Source organism: Peromyscus eremicus, chromosome 19, assembly GCF_949786415.1.
Source record: "Peromyscus eremicus chromosome 19, PerEre_H2_v1, whole genome shotgun sequence".
Lineage (NCBI taxonomy): Eukaryota > Metazoa > Chordata > Mammalia > Rodentia > Cricetidae > Peromyscus > Peromyscus eremicus.
In genome coordinates, this window is record NC_081435.1 from 22571378 (window position 1) to 22595978 (window position 24601).

Consider the following 24601-nt stretch of genomic DNA (forward strand, 5'->3'; position numbering starts at 1 on the left):
ACCAATCCCTTCTGGTAAAAACGACACAGAAAGAAATGAAAAGGAGCCGGGCGGTGGTGGCGCACGCCTTTAATCCCAGCACTCGGGAGGCAGAGCCAGGAGGATCTCTGTGAGTTCGAGGCCAGCCTGGGCTACCAAGTGAGTTCCAGGAAAGGCGCAAAGCTACACAGAGAAACCCTGTCTCGAAAAACCAAAAAAAAAAAAAAAAAAAAAGAAATGAAAAGGCCGCTCACCGTTCCTTTTCTCCTCAGCACCGCCCCCTTATTTTTTTCCTCTTCCGGGAGCACATGGCAGAGAGTGTTCGTGGAATGTATACCTGCTAAGAACTGAAGAAAAACAGTGAGTTAGGTTTGTGGCTTCCCCCTATCTGAACTTCTAATTCTATTCATTTTTAAAGTTATTATACAACATAATGAGTTTCATTATGCCATCCTGACTTGAAAAATGCACGTATATGCACAAGCTATAGGATATCATGGATTCCACACGTGAGTTAAATTCCCTAACAATCTCATTTAAAAACAAAAATTTGTCATATAAAAATGAAAAGAAAAATTCACTCCAGTAATGTGTTTTTTAAATTTTTCCTGTTTTTAATATTTTATTAATTCTTTGAGAATTCCATGCATTATAAGTCTTAGAAATTTTTATGATATTACATAGCAAGTGTAGTACACCTTAACAAGTTGAGAAGAAAGATTTTGATTGGGAGGAAAAGGTTTCTACTTTAGTACTGTGTGTCTGCATACGCGTGTGGATGTGTGCACACATGTATATGTGTGTGGATGTGTGTACTTGTGTGTGTGCATGTGCATGTCTGTGTCTCACATGTGTGAATGCATGTGCAGGAACATGCAGAGGTCAGAGCAGGTCAGATGTCTTTCTCACTCTGCCTCATTCTTTGGAGAGCAGGTCTCACTGAACTGAAAGCTGGCCACAGCTGGCCACAGCTGGCCACAGCTGGCCACAGCTGGCCCAGGAGCACCAAGGACCCACCTTTCTCTCCCCAACCCCAATGCTGGGGCTGCAGGCATATGCAGCCACACTTGGCTTTTTATGGTCTTGCTGAGGATTTGACCTCTGGTGCTTATGTTTGCAGAACAGTGTTCCTACCCACTGAGTCATCTCCCTCACCTATAATTTAGTACTTTCACTGGCACCTTTTCCCCTTGATTTTAAACAAAAGGTCTAGTAGTTTTGTTTTGCGTGGGACCCTACTAACAACAAGGCCATCTCTAGTCCCTGCTACAACTTTATAAAAACAAGTCATCAGACTATATACCTCAGGCCCATCGTATCACAACCTCCAGAGAGAAGGTCCAGACATTGACAGCTTTTTAAAATTTAAGTTTGTGATAGAGGATTCTGATGAGTAACTTTTACCAATCATTCCTATAGGCCAAGGGGCCTACTGTTCAGAGTGATCAAGAAAGGTGTGCTGAAGGATTTGAGTAGAGTCTTGAAAGGAAATAAGATTTAGCTGAGGGTAAGTTCAAGTGAGATGGGATTAAGGCTAAGCTCTCAATGAGAATAAAAGACTGTCAAATGCAGGGCTAGAAAGGATAGCAGGGAGGCAGTTCATCTTGGGCAGAAGAAATTGACAACTGATTAGTCAGGTGTCCCCAGACTGTTAAAGACTTTGAAAGTGGATCCAGTCTTGAAAATATCAAGCACAGGCCACTTCTGAGAGAGGACCAGAGCCTTCTGTAGTAGAGACAGAATGAAAGGTGGCAAGCAGGGAGGTCGGTGAGCACAACACGGCTGAGCTCCCTGTGAGAGAGAAACAGGCCTTGATCAGCACAGCTCTTGTCCTGTTTAACTTTTCACATGTATATGTGTGTGGACAGACATGTACAGGGGGGTAGGTACTTGTGCAGGTGTGAAGGCTTGATGCTGATACAGGGAGTCTTTATCACTTTCTACCTTGTTCACTGAGGTGGAGTCTTTCAGCTGAACACAGAGCTCTCACATCCAGCTTGTCTAGCTAGCCAGCCTGCTCTGGGGAGCCTTGGACTTTGCCTTCTCAGTGGTGGAATTACAGATGGACTATCACACTGGCCTGGCATTTACATGGGTCCTGGGGATCTGAACTCAGGTCCTCATACTTGCAGGGCAAGGGCTTTACCTGCTGGGCCATCTTCCCAGGGCCCCACTCCAGCATTCTCTTTTAAAGTACAATTTAGCCAACATAAGAAATATCGAGAAAATGACATGGAACTTGTTAGCTAAAATGTACACCACTAACTGAGTGTTAGCCAAACCTCTCCATCAACACTCATTTCTGTACAGATTATTAAAAACAGTTATTCTTTTGAAAATTATAATTTTACATTTTAGATGGATTGACTGAATGTCTATGAAAAACTGTTTCATAGTTTTCTGTTTTTCTTTTTTAATCTGAAAATGCCAACTAGTCTGTGGAATACATTTAGCTGATTGTAAGTAGCTGTGGGATCCACCGTAACAATGATGCTTGGAGCAATACTGGACCAGGTGATGCCATGATCAGAGGAGAATTTTGAAAGAATGTGAGCAATGAATGAGGAAAGAATCATGGGTTTGTTCATGACTTGGCTATAAATGACTTAGGAAAGCAGAGGAGTGCTTTGCCAAAGATAAAATTTGAGATTGCAGACAAATAATACACTTGGTTTTAGATAAGGGCATTTTAATATAAAAGTAGAAAAGTCAGTAGGAACTACCAAGTACCAGTGATGGCAGCTATACAGTCAGGTGAGTGCTTGTCTCCTGGGAGAAACTGGCTCCTAAGGATGCTATTTTATCAAGACAGGAAATGGCTGAAGTCATGTGGGTGTGTGAATCCTCCAAAGAAGGTTTTACTAAAAGGTGTCTTGTCAAAGCCGATGGAGGTGGTTATCAATGGCAGAGAACACTGATTCATAGACGTATCAATAATATCGCTTGAAATAAAGTGATAGGAATATACTTACTATTTCTTCTAAAATACATTTTTCACCAGACAGAGAAGTACCGTGTCTGACATCTGTACGCATCTTTACAATGGTCCTTCCTCCAGATGCTTTTGGTTGGTTCCTTTTACTTACAAGTTCATTCTGATACTTTATGCTCAGGGTCTCCCTTTGCAGCAGATGTTAAGTTTGTCTTTTGTTGCCTAGAGTATTTATATCGATGCAAGTAGGAAAGCCAAGGCTGCATTTACATGCCTATTGATCTTTATTCATCTCACAGTATAAAACTACTCAACACGACCGATGGTCAAACCATTGAAAACCCCTCTGTGTTATGTCTATCTAGTTTCCCCACAGGAGTTTTCAAGGTCATTTTCTGTTCTGTGTCCCTCCAGAGACAAGGACTACATTGGAGAAAGAGGAGTTTAAAAAGTTTAGGTAAGCATGAAAGGTGAAACAGAAAGAGAGCTGACAAAGCTCTCCTCAGTGATGCAAAAATGGATGTCAACAGGAGTGTACTGCTTTCAAAAGTGAGTTCTTCTGGGAGTACTTTATAAACATCATGGCAATGGCACTCAGTAAGAACTAGTAACCTCTTTCCCCCCAGGAAACTCAGAAGTTGGCTCTAACGCTGCTGTGAAACCCTTATAGAGTGGCCAGGAAAGGGTTAATGAAGAGCTTAAGATGAGCTGAGAGCAAGAGACATGAAGGGTGGATTGCCCTGTTAAAGACATGAACACACACTTCTAGATCTGAGACAGAGTGCTGCTCGCCTGGGAGCATCAGAACCATAGAGTAGGATGGAAAATTCAGACAGAATAAAAAGGAAATATATTATTTAATGGAAGCTGAATCTCAAAACACCGAGGAAAGAGAAGAATGCAGGGAAACTAGACAGCCACGTGGGAAAGGCTACCATGCCTCACACCACACACAAGAACAGGCTATGACTAGATCAGTGAATTAAACATTAGAATACAACAGATATGAATTCATTATTACCTCACGGGCAAAATGTCATAACTATATCTCAAGCAATTTAGACTATGAAAGAAAAATACCAGAAGCAAAAAAAATCAAAGACACATTGGGAGAGACACTGGATAGACATATCACATAAAAGTTATACTACCCCTGTGTAATGGAATTCCTGAGTGGAGGAAATAAAAGGAAAAAAAATCTATTCAAAAAATTTGCGTGTGCCGATAACAAACATGCAAAGTATATATAAAAAGCTTTTTGTTGTTTTGTTTTTGTTTGTTTGTTTTTGTTTTTGGTGAAAGGGTTTCTCTATGTAGCCCTGGCTGTCCTGGAACTCATTTAAGACCAGTCTGGCCTTGAACTCAGAGATCCGCCTGCCTCTGCCTCCCCAGTGCTGAGATTAAAGGTGTGCGCCATCACCACCACTTAGAATAAAAAGCTTTTAAATACAGAAAAAGTTTCAGTTTCACCCATGCCATAGTAAATGCAGTTTAAATGGAGATACTGTTTCCCACCTATCACACCGATAGAACTTGAGAAGCTTGACAGTACAGAGGCAGGAGACTCCCACTCCTCACTGCTGAGAGTGCAGAATTCCACAACTGCTCTGCCAGGTACACATTCCAAAGGCATTCATTCTTCAAATCAGTAACTCCACATTAACATCTTACCCTAAAGTAAAAACAAGAACAATGCAAGGAAATTAGAAAACGAGCTGGTGTTACACAATAGAATTTTATAAATATTAAATCTCATAGTTTGTGTATGTGTAGTCCTGTGTGTGTGTGTGTGTGTGTGTGTGTGTGTGTGTGTGTGTGTGTGTTAAAGGTCAACTTTGAGTGTCATTCTTCAGGAGCTTTCCACCTTGATTTTTGAAAGAAGATCTCCCTGTGGGACTTGGAACTCGCCAATTAGGTTAGGATGGTTGGCCTGAGAACCCCTGAGATCCACCTCTCTCTGCCTCCTCAGCACTGAGATTACAAGCACATACCGCCATGTCTTGCTTTTTATGTAGGCAAAAGGGATTGATCTCAGGTCCCACTGTCTGTGTGAAAAGTGTCCTAAAATAGGCTTTCTGATAGCTGCATCCTGAAGTGTTTGAGGATAGAATATTACAAGGATTACAATTGGTTTACCAATATCTTAGTAGATGAATAGATGGGCAAATAAATAGATAAATAAATGTTTACACATGGAGAGAAGAGTTATAAAAATGTACTAAAAAAATGAGACAAAATGTTAACAACTGGTAAATCCAAGTTTCAGTTCAACTTGGCTAGTATGTTCAGGGATCTGTTGTACAACCTGCTAATTATAGTTAACAATGATATTCTGAATACTAGAAAATTGATAGGAGATTTTAAATTTTTCTCACTATAAAAATATTAAATATGTAATATAATGGACATGTTAAATTGATTAAGAAAATCCACAATACCTAACAATCGAATCATAACAGTGTATTTTGGTATTGTTAAAATATAGTTTTTGTTTGTCAATTAAAATACAGTTGACGAATCTAGATGAAACTCATGGTTGTTAACTTTGTTTTGTCAACTTGACTGGCTTGGGAGATGCCCAAGCAATCAGGAAAGCACGTGCCTGGGGGTGCCGTGAGAGTGTTCTCAAAGCTGACCCCAGCAACAGCCCAGTTCATTGAGGGATTCAGAATCTGAATAGCATATTGGGAGGTTGTGGAAACTGCGTTTGGTGAGGACTGGCTACAGGAAGTAGGCTTCTAGAGGCACATCTTTGAAGAGACCTTTCCAGGCTTTGCTTTTCTTCCTGTCCTCCATGAAGTGAACACCCTCCCCCACCCCCCTCTCCACAATGGACTGAATATTTGAAACCATGAGCGAAATACCTCCCCCCACCCAACTGTTTACATCAGGCTTTCTTTCACAGCACAAGAAAAGTAACAAGAGGCAAACGAGTGCTGCTGTTCTAGCCTCATCGCTCTCCAGGAAGTTTGAAACCCTTCAAAAGGGCGGTTAGAAATCCCACAGAGAAGGACATGCCTAAAGGACATGCCTAACAGATGGAGATGGCATCTGTTCCTGTCTTCTTCAGTTTACTCCGGGGTCAAAGGGTACCCCACACAGCTATCCCTGCAGACGGGCACCGTTGCTTCTGACATGATAGTGCAGAAAACAACCCAGCTAAGTTGTGTGCTGTCCTCGAGTGTCTACCCAAGCAGAGAGTGGGAGACTCAGGCAGTTTTTCAAATGTGCATACGCTAATCCTCAACCTGTGGCCGAAAGTTTCTCTGGTCCCACCCAGCCCCATGGTCCTGCAGCTGTTTATAAAATAATCACTCAGAGGCTTATGTTAATTACAAACTGTATGGCCAATGGCTTACATTTCTTGGTAGCTCATCTTAAATTAACCCATTTCTATTAATCTATGTTTTGCCACATGGCTGTGGCTTTATCGGTCTGCTGGTATCTTGTTGCTCCTTGGGCGGCGGGCTGGCATCTCTTCCATCTCTGCCTTTCTTCTTCCTGTCTCTCTCTTGGATTTTCCACACGGCTATAACCTGACTCTCCATAGGCCAGAGCAGCTTCTTTATTAACCAATTATAGCAATACATAGTCACAGCATACAGAAAGACCATCCCACAGCATCAACCCTTCTCTTTCCACTCATGGGCCTTCAACACTCTTCTGTAGGGAATATTAGGCTAAAATTATATATCTATATACTGTTACATTAAGCATTTTTTAAAAGGAGTACAGAAAAGAGCAAACAACAAATCCTCACTGAGAATTACACAGTAGATTTGTTATAGTATAGTAGTTCTTGATTTAATATGAGAAGGCCGTTAAGCATCTATTAGAGCTTTCTAGCCTTGTTTTTCTAAAGGAAAAATATTATTATTATTATTATTATTATTATTATTATTATTATTACTAATTTGTTTTGTATGGGCTCTTATGCCTCTGCCCTAGAAGTTGTCCGAAGTGTGGATCTGGTCACAGGCCTCATTAATCATATAGGTGTGATGGAGTAGTAGTTTTCAAAAACACGCCCCAGGTCTGGGAATGGCCTCCTCCCTCTGGAAGCTTTGCTTTCAATCCTGCCAGGGTCCTGCTCACACCTCCTGGGAGAGCCCGACCTGGTGTGGTTTATTGGCTTGTGGAGAGGGAACAGACTGTGCTGGGGAATTCACAACTTGGAAAGGCTATTGAGGAAAAATCCAGGCTGGCAAATTTTGATGTCTTTACAAGCCTGCATGTTAGGTAATTAAAACTAATTTATCTTTTAAAATAACTTTATGTTTCTTAATATTGACTTCACCTTAAAAAATAACTTGCAAATAAACCTCCATGCCCCTTCCTTCTTGTCTCATGTTAAATGGAGTGACAGAGTTGGAGTCTTCAATTCAAACTGTTTTTGTGCAGTAGAAGAACTAACTAACTTGATTTTGTCCCATCAGGTTATTCCATCATTGCTGAATAACAAGCCCTAACCTTTCTTTCAGATGTCTCTTAAACACAACTAAGAAACAGGAAGGAATTTGGCCTGGAAGTTACCAAACACTAGGTCAATGATATTGTTTAAAATGATTCAGCCAATCTTGTTACAATGTAAGGTTTTTTTAAAAAAAAAAAAAAAAATCTCCGTGTTGATTTTTAACATAATATTTTTATTAATTCTTTGAGAATTTTATCCATGCATACAATGTGTTTTGGTCATATTCACCCCCTTCCTTCCCCTAACTCCTTCCAGATCCACTCTTACCCTTTCTCAATTTCATGCCCTCTTTTTTTAAAAAACACAATCCACTCCCCCACCTCCCAATTTACCCATGGCTAGAAGGGAGGGGGTGGGGGAGGAGAACATGAAGGATCAAGATTGCCGAGTTGGGGGAGGGACGGAGAGGGAGAGCAATGAAAGAGATGTCTTGATAGAGGGAGCCATTATGGGGTAAGGAAGAAAGATGGTGCTAGGGAAATCCCCAGGAATCCACAGGGATGACCCCAGCTCAGACTCTTGGCAACAGTGGAGAAGATGCCTGAGCTGGCCTTCCCCTGTAATCAGATTAGTGACTATTCTAATTGTCATCATAGAACCTACATCCAGTAACTGATGGAAGAGATCCACAGCCAACCACTGGGCCAAGCTCCTGGAGATCAGTTGAAGAGAGAGAGGAGGGATCATACAAGCAAGGTGTGGGGGGGGGGGTGTCAAGATCATGATGGGAAAACCACAGAGATAGCTGACCCAAGCTAATGGGAGCTCACAGACTCTGGATTGACAGCTGGGGAACCTGCATGGGACTGAACTAGGCCTTCTGAATATGGGTGACAGTTGTGTGGCTTGATCTGTTTGTGGGGCCCCTGGCTGTGGGACCAGGATTTATCCCAGGTACATAAACTGGCCTTTTGGAGCCCATTCCCTATGGAGGGATACCTTTCTCAGCCTTGATGCAGGGGTAGGGAGTAGGCCCTGCCTCAACTTGGTATGCCAGACTTTGTTGACTACTCATGGGAGGCCTTAAGCCCTCTGAGGAGTGGATGAGGAGTGGGATGCAGGGGATGAGGGGTGGGGGGAGAAGGAGAGGGAGGGGAAACTGGGGTTGGTATGTAAAATGAAAAAAAAAACTGTTTTTAAATAAAAAATAAAATAAAAATAAACAAAATCCACTCACAGAGTTCCATTTGTGCTGCCCATATATGCATGAGTGTGGGGCCATGCCCTTGAGTATGGTCAGCACACCAAGAGCCAACCCTTAAAGAAAACTGACTCTCCCTCTTGCAGCGACCATCAACTGTCAGCTCCCAGCTGGGGGTTGCGAATTATGAGCCCCGCCACCCTCCATGCTGGAGTGCTGATTGGCCTGATCTTGGTCAGATCTTGTGCAGGCAAACACAACCGCTGAGGCCCATGAGTGCCTGGGTCCTGCCATGTCCAGAAGACAGTTTTGGTCCAGGCCTCTGCCATCTCTGGCTCTTCCTACATTGTCTCTACTTCTTCCCTGATGTTCCCCGAGCCTTGAAGAAAGGGAGTGTGCTGCAGATGCTCCACTCATGGTTGAGCTCTCCACAGACATGTATTCTCTGCACTTTGACCCGTTACAGGTTTCACCATTCAATGCACAAAGGAGCTTCTCCCACGTATGAGAGCTTCACTAATGGCATGGAGATAAGTACTCGCGAGACAGATTGATGGAGTCTATTTAGCAAAATAATAGCGGCCCTTTCATCCCTAGGACCTACGAGCTCCCCCACAGACCCTTGGTCAGAATTAGAGTAATCATTTCTCCCTGTAGACTAAACCTTCAATCCAATCAGAAAGCAGTTTCCCCATGATATTCACGACACTTGCACACATAAGCATATTTTGCCTGGCTGGTCTCCATTGTAACTTACAGGTTCACAGCTGGATAAGACAGATGATGGTATTTCTTTCCCAGCAGCCTGTGAGGTATCTTCTGCAAAATATACCCAGCATAAAAGAACCTTTCTGGATAATAAAAGCTGATTTCTCCATGTTTTTGGCTGAAGTATGTGGTAGCTTCAGCAATAGGACTGTATCATCAAGTTCTGGGAGGTAATCATGAGCAATGGCAAAAAGCCACCATTGTTTTGGGGTGTCTCTGGTACATCTCTGACCAATGATTCAAGAGGAGGTATCCCACACCTGGCAGTAGACTTTTTATTTGCCAGCTTATAGGTTTTGGATGAGCATAGTGCCTTGTGTACAGTAATTCCAATTTATCTGTTTGTCTGCCTGTCTGTCTCTCTGTCTGTTTCTGTCCCTTCTCTCTCTCTCTCTCTCTCTCTCTCTCTCTCTCTCTCTCTCTCTCTCTCTCATATGTACACTTGTGTGCATGTGTACAGGATGCTTATTAAATAGTAGATTTCCACAGGGCTTTCCCAACATTCCTGGTGTTAGTGACTCCTCCCCTTTCTTTGTCCTTCCCTCCCACTCTCTCCCCACTTCAATCTCCCTCTCCAGTCATCCCTCTTCCCTTTCTTATCAACTGTGTTCTATTATCCCTCCTTCCTTAAGGTCTTACACACACACACACACACACACACACACACACACACACACACACCCTTTCTAGTCTCCTGACCAGGCTGATTTTCTAATAATGAAAATTTTACTTTTTAGGTAGCGTACATCAATGTAAGACTGAGTGAAAATTATTTGTTTGCTTAGAAGTTTTAAAGCAACTTAAGACTTCAGAGGAAGTTTGGGAAGATTTAGAAAATGTTTTAGCATGCATATTTTATAACTTTATAAAAATTTCCATAGAAAATGACAAAATAGTTCACCCACCAACTCTTAACCATTAGGTAAAGAAAAGACTATGTTTAAAGCAGGAAAAGGCTAATTATAGAAAAACCAACTTTTCATTCTCAACTTTTAGTTAAAAGAGGCATATATGTGATTTTCCTTTGTAGGGAACACAGTTGACTTTTGTTCCTGCTTTACAGACTCTCAGGAGCCCTGAACTCATCCTTGTCTCTGATCATGGGCACATGGGTTTTCTGCCACCTGAAGCAAAATTCTTCTCTCAGGTCTATCTACACTTGACATTCCCTTGGCTGTAAGAGGGAAATAGATGTTTGCTGTGGTGCACAGGGACATGAAGCATCTCCCATGTGGCCTATCCTCTCAAATCCTTTTCCAACCTCGATATCATTGTTCCTCCTCCTTCCTCCCTGTTAGACACTTGTCTCAAGAGAGGACTCTCTTACTTAGGGTTGTGTCTTTGGTTTCCTGCACAGTAGGAAACAGTTGATGTTGAGAACAAAATCTAAGCCTCTCTTTTTCTCTGTGCAGGTGAATGAGTCAGGACTGTTGAGTTCAGTTCCTTTTTGATTTATCATTGTACCCTCTGTCTTATAACTGAGACTCATCCTCTATCCCTCCCTCATTCCTTACTTGTTCCTTGATCCCTTTGCCTTGGTTTGGCTACATCTCTCTCTCTCTCTCTGGATATCTCTCAGGCTAACTAATAACTCTCTCAGACTTCCCTAAGAGAATGATTTAATTGGTTCTGAATCACTATTGCCAGATGAGGCAGGGTTCAGAAGGGCGAGGGGTGGAGGGAGGAGAGGCATACACAGACACACAGGCAAAGCAGACAATTATCCACATGAGCAGAGCTCATGAGTCCACGGGATCTCTAAGAAGAAGCAGAAAATATAGGCAAGTACGAGGTGAGCATTTTCAAGTCAGGCATTAATGACCCTCATTAATGCTGGGCAGTGGTAAGATAATCAGGTCAGGGGTACCATCTGGACTGTGAACAACTTCCTAGCTCCTGAACCGCAAGCCAGTTGCACAAAATCAACCGTATCGCCAGGGGCATTTTCATAATTGGCAGTGTGTGGCCACAGTCCCAGTCTTATTTCCATACACACTATAATAACCAGACATTTGATTTGAAGTAACCCAAGAATCTCAGCGTTGTAACCCTGAAAAGCTTTTCATAGATTCACTTTGTTTCCATTAAATATTAAAATACAATCTCTTTTGAAGGAACCATAAAATCAAAGCAATTTTCACCTGCAGGACCGCAGTGGGGCCTCCTGTGTCACACGTCTAGAGCATGAGCTCTACAAAATGTCCATCACTTCAGAGGATGAACATTCTGCTTCCCTCAGTAGATTCCATGCATATTGAGTACACTGAGTCTTTATTTTTGTATAAAATTGTTACCAAATTATGTGAGCCTTGTACTTATGGCTCATGATTGACAAATGAAATTGAACATTAGCTGAAATAATTCTCTCAAGTGTACCACAGGAAATGCATATTTATTGAAAATGACTTGGCTTATCTGGTCAATATTCTGTAAATTAATTGAGAAAATTGACTCCTGGTGTTCACTGGGGGAAGTCTCCCATGAAATAACCGTGGGACACAAAACCACACACTGAGGAAACGGTACCATGGAGTCTAGGCCTGGCTTCACTCCCTTTTCCTCCTGAATGGCAGATCCCTCTAAATGTGACTTCCCTCTGTCTCCAGGCTGCATTTCAAGCGCCTCACTTCAGCCTCTCTCTTGTCATTTGCCTTAATCTCTGCTTCCCTAAGTGCTGGCTTGCTGTTCTGTAAACCAGCCTCTGGTTAATCCTGACTTTGCCGCTTCTATTACTATTGAACACCGTAAGAGCAATTTTCTAAAGTGCTGAGATCTGTGAGATAGGTGTTCCATCTAAGCTTCTGGAACGTTCTCAGTTCACACTACGATTTCCTTTCAGACAAATCAAAAGTGATTCTTGTTTTGAATCTTGTAACTGAGGCCTCACCTTTTCCTAAGAAGAGTTTGTTGTCCCTAACACACACACATACACACACACACACACACACACACACACACACACACACACACACACGGGGGGGGGGGAGAGAGAGAGGGAGGGAGAGAGAGATCTCCTTAGAGCTCCTGATATCTGATTCTATCTCTGGCTTTCCCTTCAGTCTCAGAGGCTGACGTGTCTCAGCGCAAATTCACCATCAAGTCCACCAGCAAGTGCTGCCCATACAATCTGGAAGTGTTCTGGAGTGGAACAAGCCTTCTCCTGGGATTCATTCTTCTATTGACATCAGCGAATCTTTACTCAGAGACTATTGCTAAGCTGGAGATCAAATCTGAATCTAGTTTTTACTGTTCCTAAATTATTGGGTTTATCATAAAGGATTTTGTTTTCCTCTCAACGACAGTTTAGGAGTTGATGAGATGATCTTCCTTCTGCTTTTTCCCACCAATGTCTGGTCCCCCCAAAACAATAATCAATACACAAAAGGCAAAATTGACCCTTTAAAGATTAGAAACTTGAGGCTATACATATGGCTCAGCAGTTAAGAGCACTGACTACTCCTTCAGAGGACCCAGGTTCAATTCTCAGCACCCACAACTGGAGCTACAGCTCACAACCATCTGTAGCTCCAGTTCCAGGGGACCCAACACCCTCTTCGAGCCTCTATTGCATTAGGAATACACATAGTGCACAAACATACAAGCTGAGAAACCATGCATATGAAATACAATAATAAAATAACTTTAAAAATTAGAAACTATTGTTTCTCAAATAAGTGAAATGGGGTTCAATTCATTTCATCAGTTTGGCCCCTCAAATTTTTCTATAAATTACTCCACTCTAATTGTTCAGGAAGGAAGGTACAATGGCCCATATATTTTTAATATTTTCTTTAATCTAAGCAAAAATCTTAAAGCATTTCCTTTTGAAAACAAAATGTTTTAAAATTTATATGTATCCAGTTATTTCTTCATTTACTATAACTAAACAAAGGAGAATGGAGGAAAAGTACTTCAGGATTACTGTCAATGTAAACAAGGTGTGGTTCTAGACTGTAATCAACATATTACTGAGTAGTTTAAGATTATGACCTAAGGGTAGGATTTCTAAATTTTATGTTTACATCTTTCTGCTAAAAAGAAAAGAAGAAACTAACAAAACGTCACATTTATGTAAGCACTTGGGAGGCTAAGCATTCTCCTGTGCCTTATTCTCAGATTGTATAGCCCGAAGATGCCATTTCTACACGGCTTCTGGGCAGTACCAAATGAGTGGCAATAATAATAGTACATTGCAGACATTAGTTACCGTGTATTTCATACATTTATAAATATCACATTTTAGTAATGAGTGTAAGATACGTGCCTACAATTTCACATGTGCTACAGTTTCCAAAGAGATGGGAGTGACTTACTCTCCTTATGAGAAACCAAAGATTTCAGCAGTTCAGTAGCTTGACCACAGTAGTAGTTTCTATGTCATTGAGTTGGATTTTAACCTAGGCTAACCTGGCCTCCTAAATGGCAGATTTCAGACCTTCCACTGTATTTTATCTTACAGGCGCTTTTCTGATTGTGATTTTTATAAGCAGGAAGCATATCCTTTGAATTTGAGCATCAGCATGTGAAATGGGCATTGCAATGCCCACATTACAAATTAAAATTCTGAGGTCCAGGAAGATCAGGCAACTCTATGTTCCAAATGACTAGCTGGTGAGGCCTCTCCAGGGAAACCCCAGATACAGAGTGTCCTACCAAAGTCATCAAGGCGTTGGCATCATGGTGCCAGGCACAAAGAGGTATTTTCTTTGTTCCTACAGTTTCAGTACACGGCCTTAAAAAAAAAAAACATTTTCCCAAATCAGCATCTCCATAGTTTCCAAGACAAAGTTCAGCAACACAGTTAAAAGTCAGACTGAACATTTATGTTCTACTGTCTCCTGTTTGGGTTTTCAGATATATTGATATATTTTTTTCTCCTTTACTTAACCTCTAATTTTACAATGTTTTCACAGTCTAAAACACTGATTTCTATAAAAAAAAAATTTAAACTCTTCAGGGTGTGCCTTATGTAATTTCATTAAGTTTATGTGGATTATTCGGGTCACATCTTTACTAACTGCTTTGTGAATTAAAATTCTCAAAAGGAAAGGGTTGTGTGTTTAATTTTTTTTGTTTTTGTTTTCTTTTCTTTCCTTTTTTTTGATGGGGGGGAGGGGCTGCCTGGTTTTCTATGCTTGAGACAGTGTCTCACTATGACCCATCTGTCTGGAGCCTCCCACGTCAACTTCCCAAGGAAACTTTCCAGGGTCTGAGTGATCACGTGACCAGTTCACCTGTTGGGACCTCATCATCCTCTCAGGAGACATGAGCATGGGAAATGCTGTTATCCTTTTGAGTAGGAGGGAAAATCTAGTATATTCTAGATTTCATAGATACAGCATCCGACTTTACTATTCCATTGTGTGCAGACCTTTAAATAATGTTAATAAGAGCTCTGAAAATACATTAATAGTTACAAGACTGAAAGTGGATGTATGTTTAAAAGGGGCCTTAAAAGCTCCAGAAGAAGGAAGGGGGAGGGGAGGAAGGAAGGGAGGGAGAGAGGGTGGGGAGGAAGGAAGGAGGGAGGGAGGGAGAATGGAAAAGGAAAAGAAAAGTCTCAGTCAGGTTCTCTTGTTGCATAAGGATTTGTTTGGTTAGGATTTGGCTACGAGCTGGCTGTCATGTGCAAACCAAATAGGACACATTTCAGTTATGCAAATACCGTACTCTGAGTTTATTTGATATATTTATCTGGGACACTGAACACCTGCAGATATGATCAGTGAAAGAAAACATTATGCAAAGCGAGTGAAATCTATGACTTATCTATTCACTTATACAAATTTTCAAACATTTAATCAAGGTGCACGAAACAGACAAGCATTCAAATAAGACTTCTTATTTGTCACTGTACCAGGATCTATTGTGGGCTCTAATAAAGTGGAAATAATTATACATCATCTGAATAACTTTATACTGAAGAAAAAGCAAGGGCAGAAATATCTTCGCATCTCATCGTCTCTCAAAGTTTGTTTCTCACTTCTGATTATCTTCTGAGAGACAGAAAAAAATTAAAGTACTCCCCAGGTCTAGAAACTTATTCCACCTGCCATCCACTTCCTTATCTAAGAACAGTGTTTATTATGCACAGGCACAGTGCTTTCTGCTCTGGGGGTTTCTGGGGCATGCCCATGCCAAACAACCCTCCGTTCAGTAGAAGAGACTGAGATTTTAAAGAATCACTAAGGAGATTTGGAAAGGCCAGAAGAATTGTGGTAAGTGTAAAGGGTTGGAAAGGCAAGTTATCTGAGAATAATCTTCCAGAAGGAAATTTGTTGATCTGGAAGAACTGGAGGGCTGACTCACAGTTGCCAAGAACTGGAGACCACAGGCTTTTAGGAGAGTCACAGGGGCAATTAAAGTCAGTAATGAAGTATAAAGATTATTAGAGGGAATAAAAGTAATGGGATAAACTAACAGAAGAATGAAGGAATTCAAAAATCCAACAGAGCTGGGAAGACAAGGAGTCTGGGACATGTGGTAGCTGTAGTTGCTGACTCTCCCTTGAGACAGTCGCCAGAGTCCACTGTGTGTGTGTTAAAGATGGGAAGAACCCCACACCCGGTCATCATTTGCCTAAATTTTCCCCAAGAAGGAAAATAAATCTCTGAAGAAATATGAAACTGCCTATAGCACATATCATTTTTTATCAAAATACTTGCTATAATTAAAATTCTATAAAGTAGACAAAAAAGAGACGATTAGTGATAAAAATAATTGTTTAAAAAGTGTACAAAGATGAAAGTATATGCCTGTAATCTTAACACTCAGGAGGCTGAGACAGGAAAATTACAAGTTCAAGGACTACTACTGTGGCCAAGCTACTGAACTGCTGAAATCTTTGATTTCTCACACAAGGAGAATAAGCCACTCCCATCTCTTTGGAAACGGTAGCACCTGTGAAATTGTAAGTAAGTATCTTACACTCGTTATTCAAGTATGGTATTTATAAATGTATGAAATACATAGGAACTAATGATTGCAATGCACTGCTTCTGAATATATAATCACAATAGAGCAAGCAGGCATTTAGATCAGTGAAAATAAAGCCAACATGATTTGTTGTCATAATTGCCTCAGTATTACACAACCTCAGAAAAAAATTGAAATTATTAGTGTGGTTTGTTTGGATCAAGAAATTAATTTAGAGAAAAATTAAAAAATCCACATACTTGAAAATTATTGTTTATTTTGTTTCTATTGTTTTGTTTTTTAAAACGTAAGATCTCACTACACAGCTCCAGATGGCCTAGAACTCACTATGTAGACCAGAGCTGCCTTGAACTTAAGAAATCTTTCCCACTCTGCCTTACACAATGTATTTCTAAGAAACAGATGAATTAAAAAGAAAAGTACAATAGAAAATTGAAAGAAATGATTAATTTATCTTAGATAATTTAATGTCATTTTATAATGTAAAGTATAATGTAAATTTTTCATTTCCTCATATCTTAATCTTTTTTAAATTAAAAAAATTTATTATTTTATGTATGTGGATATTTTGTCTACATGTCTGTATGTGGACACTTGTATGCCTGGTGCCCAAGGAAGTCAGAAAAGGGCATTGGACTCTCCAGCTCTCATGCATAAATCTTAACAGTAGTGTTGAATGAAGAAATTTTCCAAGGGATAAATAGGATTTAGTGTAGGATTCTAACCTGAAATAGAAACAACAGCATCATTTATTATTTATAAACACAGTTTATTCTCATTATCTGTGGTTGCTTTACAAAGATTCCATGAACACTAAATTAGCAAATACTGAATCATTGCTCCTAGGGGAAAAATAGGGCTGGGTACCTGAAATGCTCTGGTCATACTTCAATTAACTGATCAACATAGCTTTGTCTTACATGCTTTCTATTTAAAGACACTTGTAGGTGTGCCCCATGGAATTTATGATGAACACTATGGGAACACGTGCCTAACAATGCTTATCTAATACATAGTTTCTCCATGAGGTACATCACAGCCTCCTTGCACTTAGGAGCACTGGACTACACTTTAGTACCACTTGGATTCCACTCTAGGTGGATAAATCATCCACAGAGAACACAAACATGGGAAGAATGTGGCAGCTAACAGAAGGCAGAAGGACTTAAAATGTCCACCACTGTGTGCATGTCTGCCAATGACTGAAGAAAGCTCTGTGACTATTGATTTTGTGGTACAAGCAACCTTGAAACCTTGATGAGTAGACAAATTTATAAGTATGGAGTCCACAAACAACGGCTATATGTACATATACATATTCCAATTATCAATTATCTATCATAATAGGTCAACAACAATTTCAGCAATGACAACATCTGGGAAGAGAGGCTGGAAAGGGATGGAGGAAAATGAGGAAATAATTCGTCTTTTTTTTTTTGGATGGAAAATGTTGCCTTTTGATCATAGCTAGTTCATACTATTTTAGGTGTTTTTTCCTTGGGCTTAAAATGGTTCACATATAGGAGTAAAAATCTTTAAGATTGATTTATAACTTATTGTTAATAAAATAACTAATTAACTCGGGCTTTTATAATCCCATTATTAGTAAATGTTTGAGCTGACCTCAGTCAGTCATAAAGATTTTAAATTTCAAAATGTCACTAAATTGATTTCGTTTTTAACGTTTCCTAGCTAGCAGAAGTCCAGAGTAATTCAATATATCCTCTGAGTAGCTGAGGAGCTATTGACAATTGATGGCTTCTCAGGGAGGGAGAGTCAGTTTTCTTTAAGGGTGTGGCCCCTGGTAGCCGACCAGGCTCCAATGGACGGCCCACACCCGTCTATGAGCAGCACAAATTGGACCTGGCAGGTCATTTTTCTCTTAAAAGGAGGCCACAAAGTTGCCAGGGGTGGAGGTGAACCTGGGAGGAGTTAGGGTGAATATGACCAAAACACATTATGTGAAATTCTCAAAGAATCAAGAAAAATACTTTAAAAATGGATCTATCTCAGGTTTTTACTTGATATAATAAAATCATCCCACAAGTAAGACAAGAACAGGAGGTTATCCAGTAAGTTTCTAGAAATGTTTCTTAGTTACAATTGTATCTTTAAGTGTTCATGTTTGTTCTCAAGATGTAATGTCACCATTCATAGAAACACATAATAAAGATAAATATTTTTGTAATTGGTTAGCAAATTAATGAAACAAATGCTTATGTTACTGAACTTCATAGGACCCACAGGTGCCAATAGCAATAATACAAAAAGAAATAATATTCACTAAAGTCTAATCCGAGTAGATATTGATTTTTACTACAAAATGATGTTCAGAGAAATTAATAACAATATCATGATCATAGAAGTAATATATGAAAGAATAAGACACAAATAGTTCCTTTTAAAATTTAAAATAAATTTGCCTTCCCACTGTAGAGATACATCCATAAATAAATACAAAGATTTATGTTTAAATTGGTGAGGAAATAATTCTATTAGTATTCATACCAGAATTATTTTTCCAATTTAATTTTTTGTTGTTGTTGATTCTTTATGGATTTCACATCATGCATCTTGATCCCACTCATCTCCTCATATCCCTTGCAGCCCTCACCCCCAGGATAAAACAAATTTAAAAGAAAAGAAAAACCTCATCGTGGAAGCTGTAGTGTGACACAGTGAGTCACACAGTAAACCCTTTAGTCCACAGATCTAAACTACTTGCAAGCATGCAAAGAGTCATTGATCTGATTCAAAGCCTCTGGTTTTTGCTACACATAGATCCTGGGCCCTCACTGGGACTCCTCTTGGATATCCTGCTGTTGTCCTGTGTCGGGGAGATCCTGCAGCTTTGGATCTGCAGGACCAGCCCCTTCACACGCTCCAGCAGATCACAGATGTGGTGGATAATGGGATGGGCCAACTCATCGCCCTGGTTCTAGGTCTGGGTGGTTGCTCTGTTGCTCAGCTTGTCCAGTCTCCCTCATCCTCAACACCAGTGTGAGCTCTCCAGCGCCGCCATGGCTAGCTTACACAGTGTAGTAAGCAGCAAGGGGCGGGGCCTGTTCTCCTGCTCTCGTGTCATAGGGTTGGCTTGCCCACACCTACACCACCAGGGCCAGCTCTGCTGTGTTGCCTAGGTGAGGTGTAGGGTCCACTCTTAAGAGTGCTGCAGTTGGTGAGAGGCAGGGTTAGTTCTCCAGCTCTCGTGACCTCAGAGGAGTGTGGAGTAGGGGGGCTTCTCTCCCTTGTCCATGCCACCAAATGGCAGATGAAGGGCAGGGCCAGATCTCTCCTGCTTATGTTCCCTGGCCAGCTCTTCCACACCCCTATCAACAGGGTCACTTCTACTGCATTGCCCAGGTGAGGTGCAGGGCCTGCTCTCCTGAGTGCTGCCGATGAAGGGCATGGTCAGTTCTCTCGTCCACCACAGGTGGCAAGGGGTGAGGGGGAGAGGGCATCTTTCTTTCATGGGCATCACTACATGGCAGACAAGGGGTGCACGGCCAGCTCTCCCACTCGTACAACCTCAGGGCAGGCTCACCGGTGCACGATCGTGTTGGATCAGCATTACTGTGATACCCAGGCAAGGTGTAGAGCCTGCTCTCCCTAGTGAAGGAGCCAGTAAGATGCTGGGCTGAGTCTCATGACCTCAGGGCTAGTTCTCCAACCTGTCACAGGTGATGAGGGGCAGGGGTGTGGGGGCGAGGATATCTCCTCCTTGCTCATGACACCTTTTGGCAGATGAGGGACAGGGATAGAACTCCCATACTCTCAATCTTGGGGCTGGCTCACCCTTAGCTCCATCTACAGGGTCAGCTCCGCTGTGCTGTCTATGGAGATGCTAAGCCTGCTCTCTCTAGTCCTGCAGTTAGTGAAGAGCTGGACCAGCTCCCCTGCCTGCCCCAGTTGGTGAGGGAGAGGAGGAAAGGCATCTTTCCCTCATCCATGCCACCACATTCATACCAGAATTTTTATCTGAAATATATTATATTCCAAATTTGAGCATGGTGAGAAAGATAACTCACATTGGACTTTATGCTTCAAAGTTGTATAGATTTTTTTTAATCAAGTTGGTTTTCTATTTATTTATTATTGATTCTTTTTTTTTTTTTTTTTTTTTTTGGTTTTTGGTTTTTCAAGACAGGGTTTCCCTAGCTTTGGAGCCTGTCCTGGACTAGCTCTGTAGACCAGGCTGGCCTCAAACTCACAGAGATCCGCCTGCCTCTACCTCCTGAGTGCTGGGATTATAGGCGTATCTGATCACAGTTTCCTCTCCTTCAGATCCTCCCAGATCCTCCACCCCACCTGTGGTGATTTGAATAGAAATGGCCCCCACAGACTGAAAGATTTGAGTACTTGGTCATTAGTGAGTAGCTCTTCTTGAGAGGGATTAGGGGATGTGGCCTTGTTGGAGGAAGTGTGTCACTTGGGGGGTGGGCTTTGGTGTTTCAGAAGCCCAAGCCAGGCTCAGTGACTCTCTCTCTCTCTTCCTACTGCCTGCGGATCTGGGTATAGAACTCTCAGCTCCTCCAGCATCATATCTACCTGCATGCTGCCATGCTTAGCACCATGCTGATAATGGACTAAACCTCTGAAACTGTAAGCAAGTCCCAGTTAAATGCTTTCTTTTATAAGAGTTGCTGTGGTCATGATTTCTCTTCACAACAACAGAACACGGATTAAGACACCACCCCACCCACCCAACTCCACGCCTTCTTTCTTTCTCTTTGTACAAACAGGCCAAAAAGAAAAACAAAACAACAACAAAAATTTTAAAAATGAACAACAAAGAGAAAGCACACACACACACACACACACACACACACACACACACACACACACACACACAAAACCCATAAAAAATACAAAATTGGAAACCATAATATTCAAACAAAAGACCAGTAAGACAAAAAGTGTCCAAACAAAGCAGTATGAGACATAAAAAAAAAAAGTCTACAAAAATGCCAGTGAGTTCCTTTAGTGTTGGCCATCTACTGATAAGCATGGGGCCTGCCATTAAGTTGCTTAATATTCCCAGTGAGACTCCACTGGAGAAAACTAATAGATGCTAATTGGAGATAGTTTCTTGGTTAGGGGTGGGAGCTCTTACCCACTTCTTCTCTCAGTGCTGGGACCCTGTCTGGCTTGAACACCTAATCTTTGTGTCTACTACTTATAAGTTCTGGGTTAGTTTGGCAAACAGTGTTTTAAAACAGAGCTGTGAGTACCAAGGTGCCTAGGGAATGCATTGGTTATAGTGAATCAACTCAGTGAAGCTGTAAAAGGATATGATGTAAAGTGCTAAGAACCATTCAATAAATGTGGCACATGCATAATTTACTTTTATACATGTGTTGACCTTGAGCTAATTTGTAACCAGAGAAGAGATATGAGAAACCTCATGACCAAAAGTGTTTCCTATCTTAGAATTCAGGTAATTATGTCATAGTCTGCCTATGAAGTATGCATAGTTATCATGCAGACTCCAGCTTTCTTCGCATTAAACTGTCTTAATCATCTGTTATATACTTGTGAATAACAGAAAAAGCAGGGCCGCAACTGAAAACTTTACTCCCTTCCAAAGGTACCACTTTGTTGTTTCAATGCCACAGTCGCTAATTCCAGCCAGTGATTTTTGTTTCACTTGTGTTTAATGTCTCTCTCCCTGCTTAGAACAGAGACTGCGTGGTTGGTACAAGAAAGTCAGGCAGAATTCTTGGCCACAAACAGAAAACAGCAGAGGGATTCTTGGTAGATCACAAACCTCCAGAAGGGCCAGAGCACAGGGCTTGCCTATGACCTAGCCACGAGCAAGGCAGATTTGAAAAATGTCCAGTGACATCACAAAATGTATGGATAAGACCCTTGCAACTGCAGTCTGAAACAGCACCCAGTGCTTACATATTAACACCACGTCTCCCTTCACAGCAATTCCAGAGGACCAGCTTCCGGCTCCAGGAGGCATCAGATCTCTCGCTAGAGGAAGAGCTCCAGATTCCAGTCTTCCTGGGGGACATCTGACAGGAGGATCTAAGTAAGTTACATGGCGGTACACTAATTGAAAGGAAATGTCGAAGTGCGGTGTTCAACCGACCTTCAGCAGGTAGGAAGAGGTATAGAAAGCACAGTGAATGAGCCAGCACACAGAGCATATCACCTTACCCGATTAATATTTGTTTGATTTTCTTCACTTCAGCTGGGATGTATTTTCTTACTTGAAAGTGCATCCTTATTCCCTGGAGTAAAATGGAAAATGGGTGTTTTCTCCAGGACTCACTAATAGTTGTTTCTCACACTCAGTAGCAATGTCTTCTGCATATAGTGAGAGTCTTTGCTGCTTTGAAGGCATGTTTGATGAGCGTCTGCCGTGGATGAGTGGGCATTCCTGCAAACAGCTACCAATGTGAGTGATACACACACCTTTTATGTCCTAGCTGTCAGTTTAGTGCCAGGGAAGGGGGTATAAGGCCAGAAAGAGGATTTAGGGACACAAAAATTTTCCCTAATTTCATTTCAATACTACAATAAGTTAAGGTCATTGTCAATTTTTTTTTTTAACAAAATAGCTGTACATTGCCCAAGTCACCAGGAAATCATGCCATTTCATCAAGGTTATGAGGGCATTCATTTACTGTGATTTTGCATGAAATGTCCATGTTTGTTGTTATTCAGGTTGAATGTACTGTACACTTAACAGAGACTGGATTTATGGCCAGATGCCCAATAAATATGTTTTAGAAAGGTTCTTTCAGAACTTTAAATGTTGTGTCCATGAAAACATGTTATATTTTTAAGTGTTGATCCAACACATTCTATTGATTTTTGATTTTTGGTTTCTAACCCACAGGAAAAATTAAAAGCTGGAGTATGTACAAAGAGAAAAGAAAGATGAGATGTTCTACATTTGGGAGTAAGTAGTAGTAGCAGGAGACAGGATGCAGCCAGTGTATCTGTAACCCATGTTTCTTTCTTTACAAGGCATTTCCTAAATGGTCACCTGTTGTCACTTGGGTAACGTTGCTAACAACCTCAATAGCCATCAGGATTAGATCACATAATTACAGCACTATCTTTGATTACACTGGAAATAAAAATTGAATATCTAATATGAAGTAATCAGACTCTTGGGCTCTTACATGATTTTTAATATAATGCTTTCATTAATTCTTTCACAATTTCATACATGCATAGAATGTATTTTGATCTTATTCATCATCCACTTCTACCCCTAATACCTCTCAGATCCACTCAACACTTACCCCTTCCCAACTTCATGTTCTCTTTATTTTTAATTATTTCTTTATTTTTAAGATTATAATTACATCCTTTCCTCCCTCCAAGACTTCCCATACACCCCTCCTTGCTCTCTTAAATTCATGGCCTCTTTTTCTTATTAATTGTTGTTACATGCATACATATATATATGCATATACATATATGCACATATACACTCTTTAACACACCCGGCTCAGTCTGTGTACTGTTACCTCTATGTAATAATTGGTGAGCTCTTCTCTAGGGAAGATTATCTCTCCCACTCTCAGCTTTCCTTAGTTGTTGGTAGTTCTTTGTGAAGGGTTGAGGCACTGTGTGATGTCCCCTGTCCTCTTTGGCATGTCTGTTGTTGTCCTTGTTCAGCTCATGTTCAGGTAGCCATGTTGTTAAGACTTTATTGTTGTAAATAATCCACTGAGTCTAATCTTGCACTGTCTATGTACACATGGGTCCTCTGTATGATTTTTAACATAATATAAAATATTTATTACCTTAAAGATATAATTTGGTACATCATAATATATTAATTCATTCAACAAATGCTGATTGTAGAGGCAGATAAAAACTTTAGTAGGCTCCTATAACAAATAAAGTCCTAAGCAAGGTCACAGTCTGATGGAAAATGTAGTCATAGAAAGTGCACTAATCCATCAAAATCACTGTGCGTATGATACTAAGGAAGCAAAGTGTGCAGGTTAGAAAACTATGTTATGTAGATAACTGAGTTTAGCCTTGTATTTTCCCAGGCACAAAAAGACAAGGACATTCCAAGCAAGGAAACTCAGCCAAACAAGTCTGAAAGACGAAAGTGTACCTAGAAGGAAGATACGTCTATGATTCCATGTTGCAGGAACACTGTGTACAGAGCAGGGAGACAGGAGGTGAGGCTGCAAGCAGACTTTGCACTTGGGAAGGACATTGAATGTCATGCAAAGAGCTTGGACTTTGTCCTTTAACTGCGGGAGGCCAAAGAAAGGTTTGCAAGCTGCGTACTGACATAACCAGACTTGAATTTCATAAATGGAACTCTGGCAGCCACACGAGGCAGGAATTGGCAGGGGAGTTTGGAATCAGGGAAGCCAGCTAGAAGATT

At 41.0% G+C, this 24601-nt stretch overlaps 1 long non-coding RNA gene across 1 annotated transcript in view; it reads right to left on the bottom strand.

Annotated features, from left to right (window-relative positions):
• Positions 1-24601, bottom strand: part of LOC131895695 (uncharacterized) — a 65173-nt gene that overhangs the window by 2056 nt on the left and 38516 nt on the right. The window contains exons 2-3 of the long non-coding RNA XR_009375242.1: positions 4427-4583; positions 234-326 (exon numbers count right to left, since the gene is read on the bottom strand). This is a non-coding gene — a long non-coding RNA (uncharacterized LOC131895695). The remainder of the gene's footprint in view (positions 1-233; positions 327-4426; positions 4584-24601) is intronic.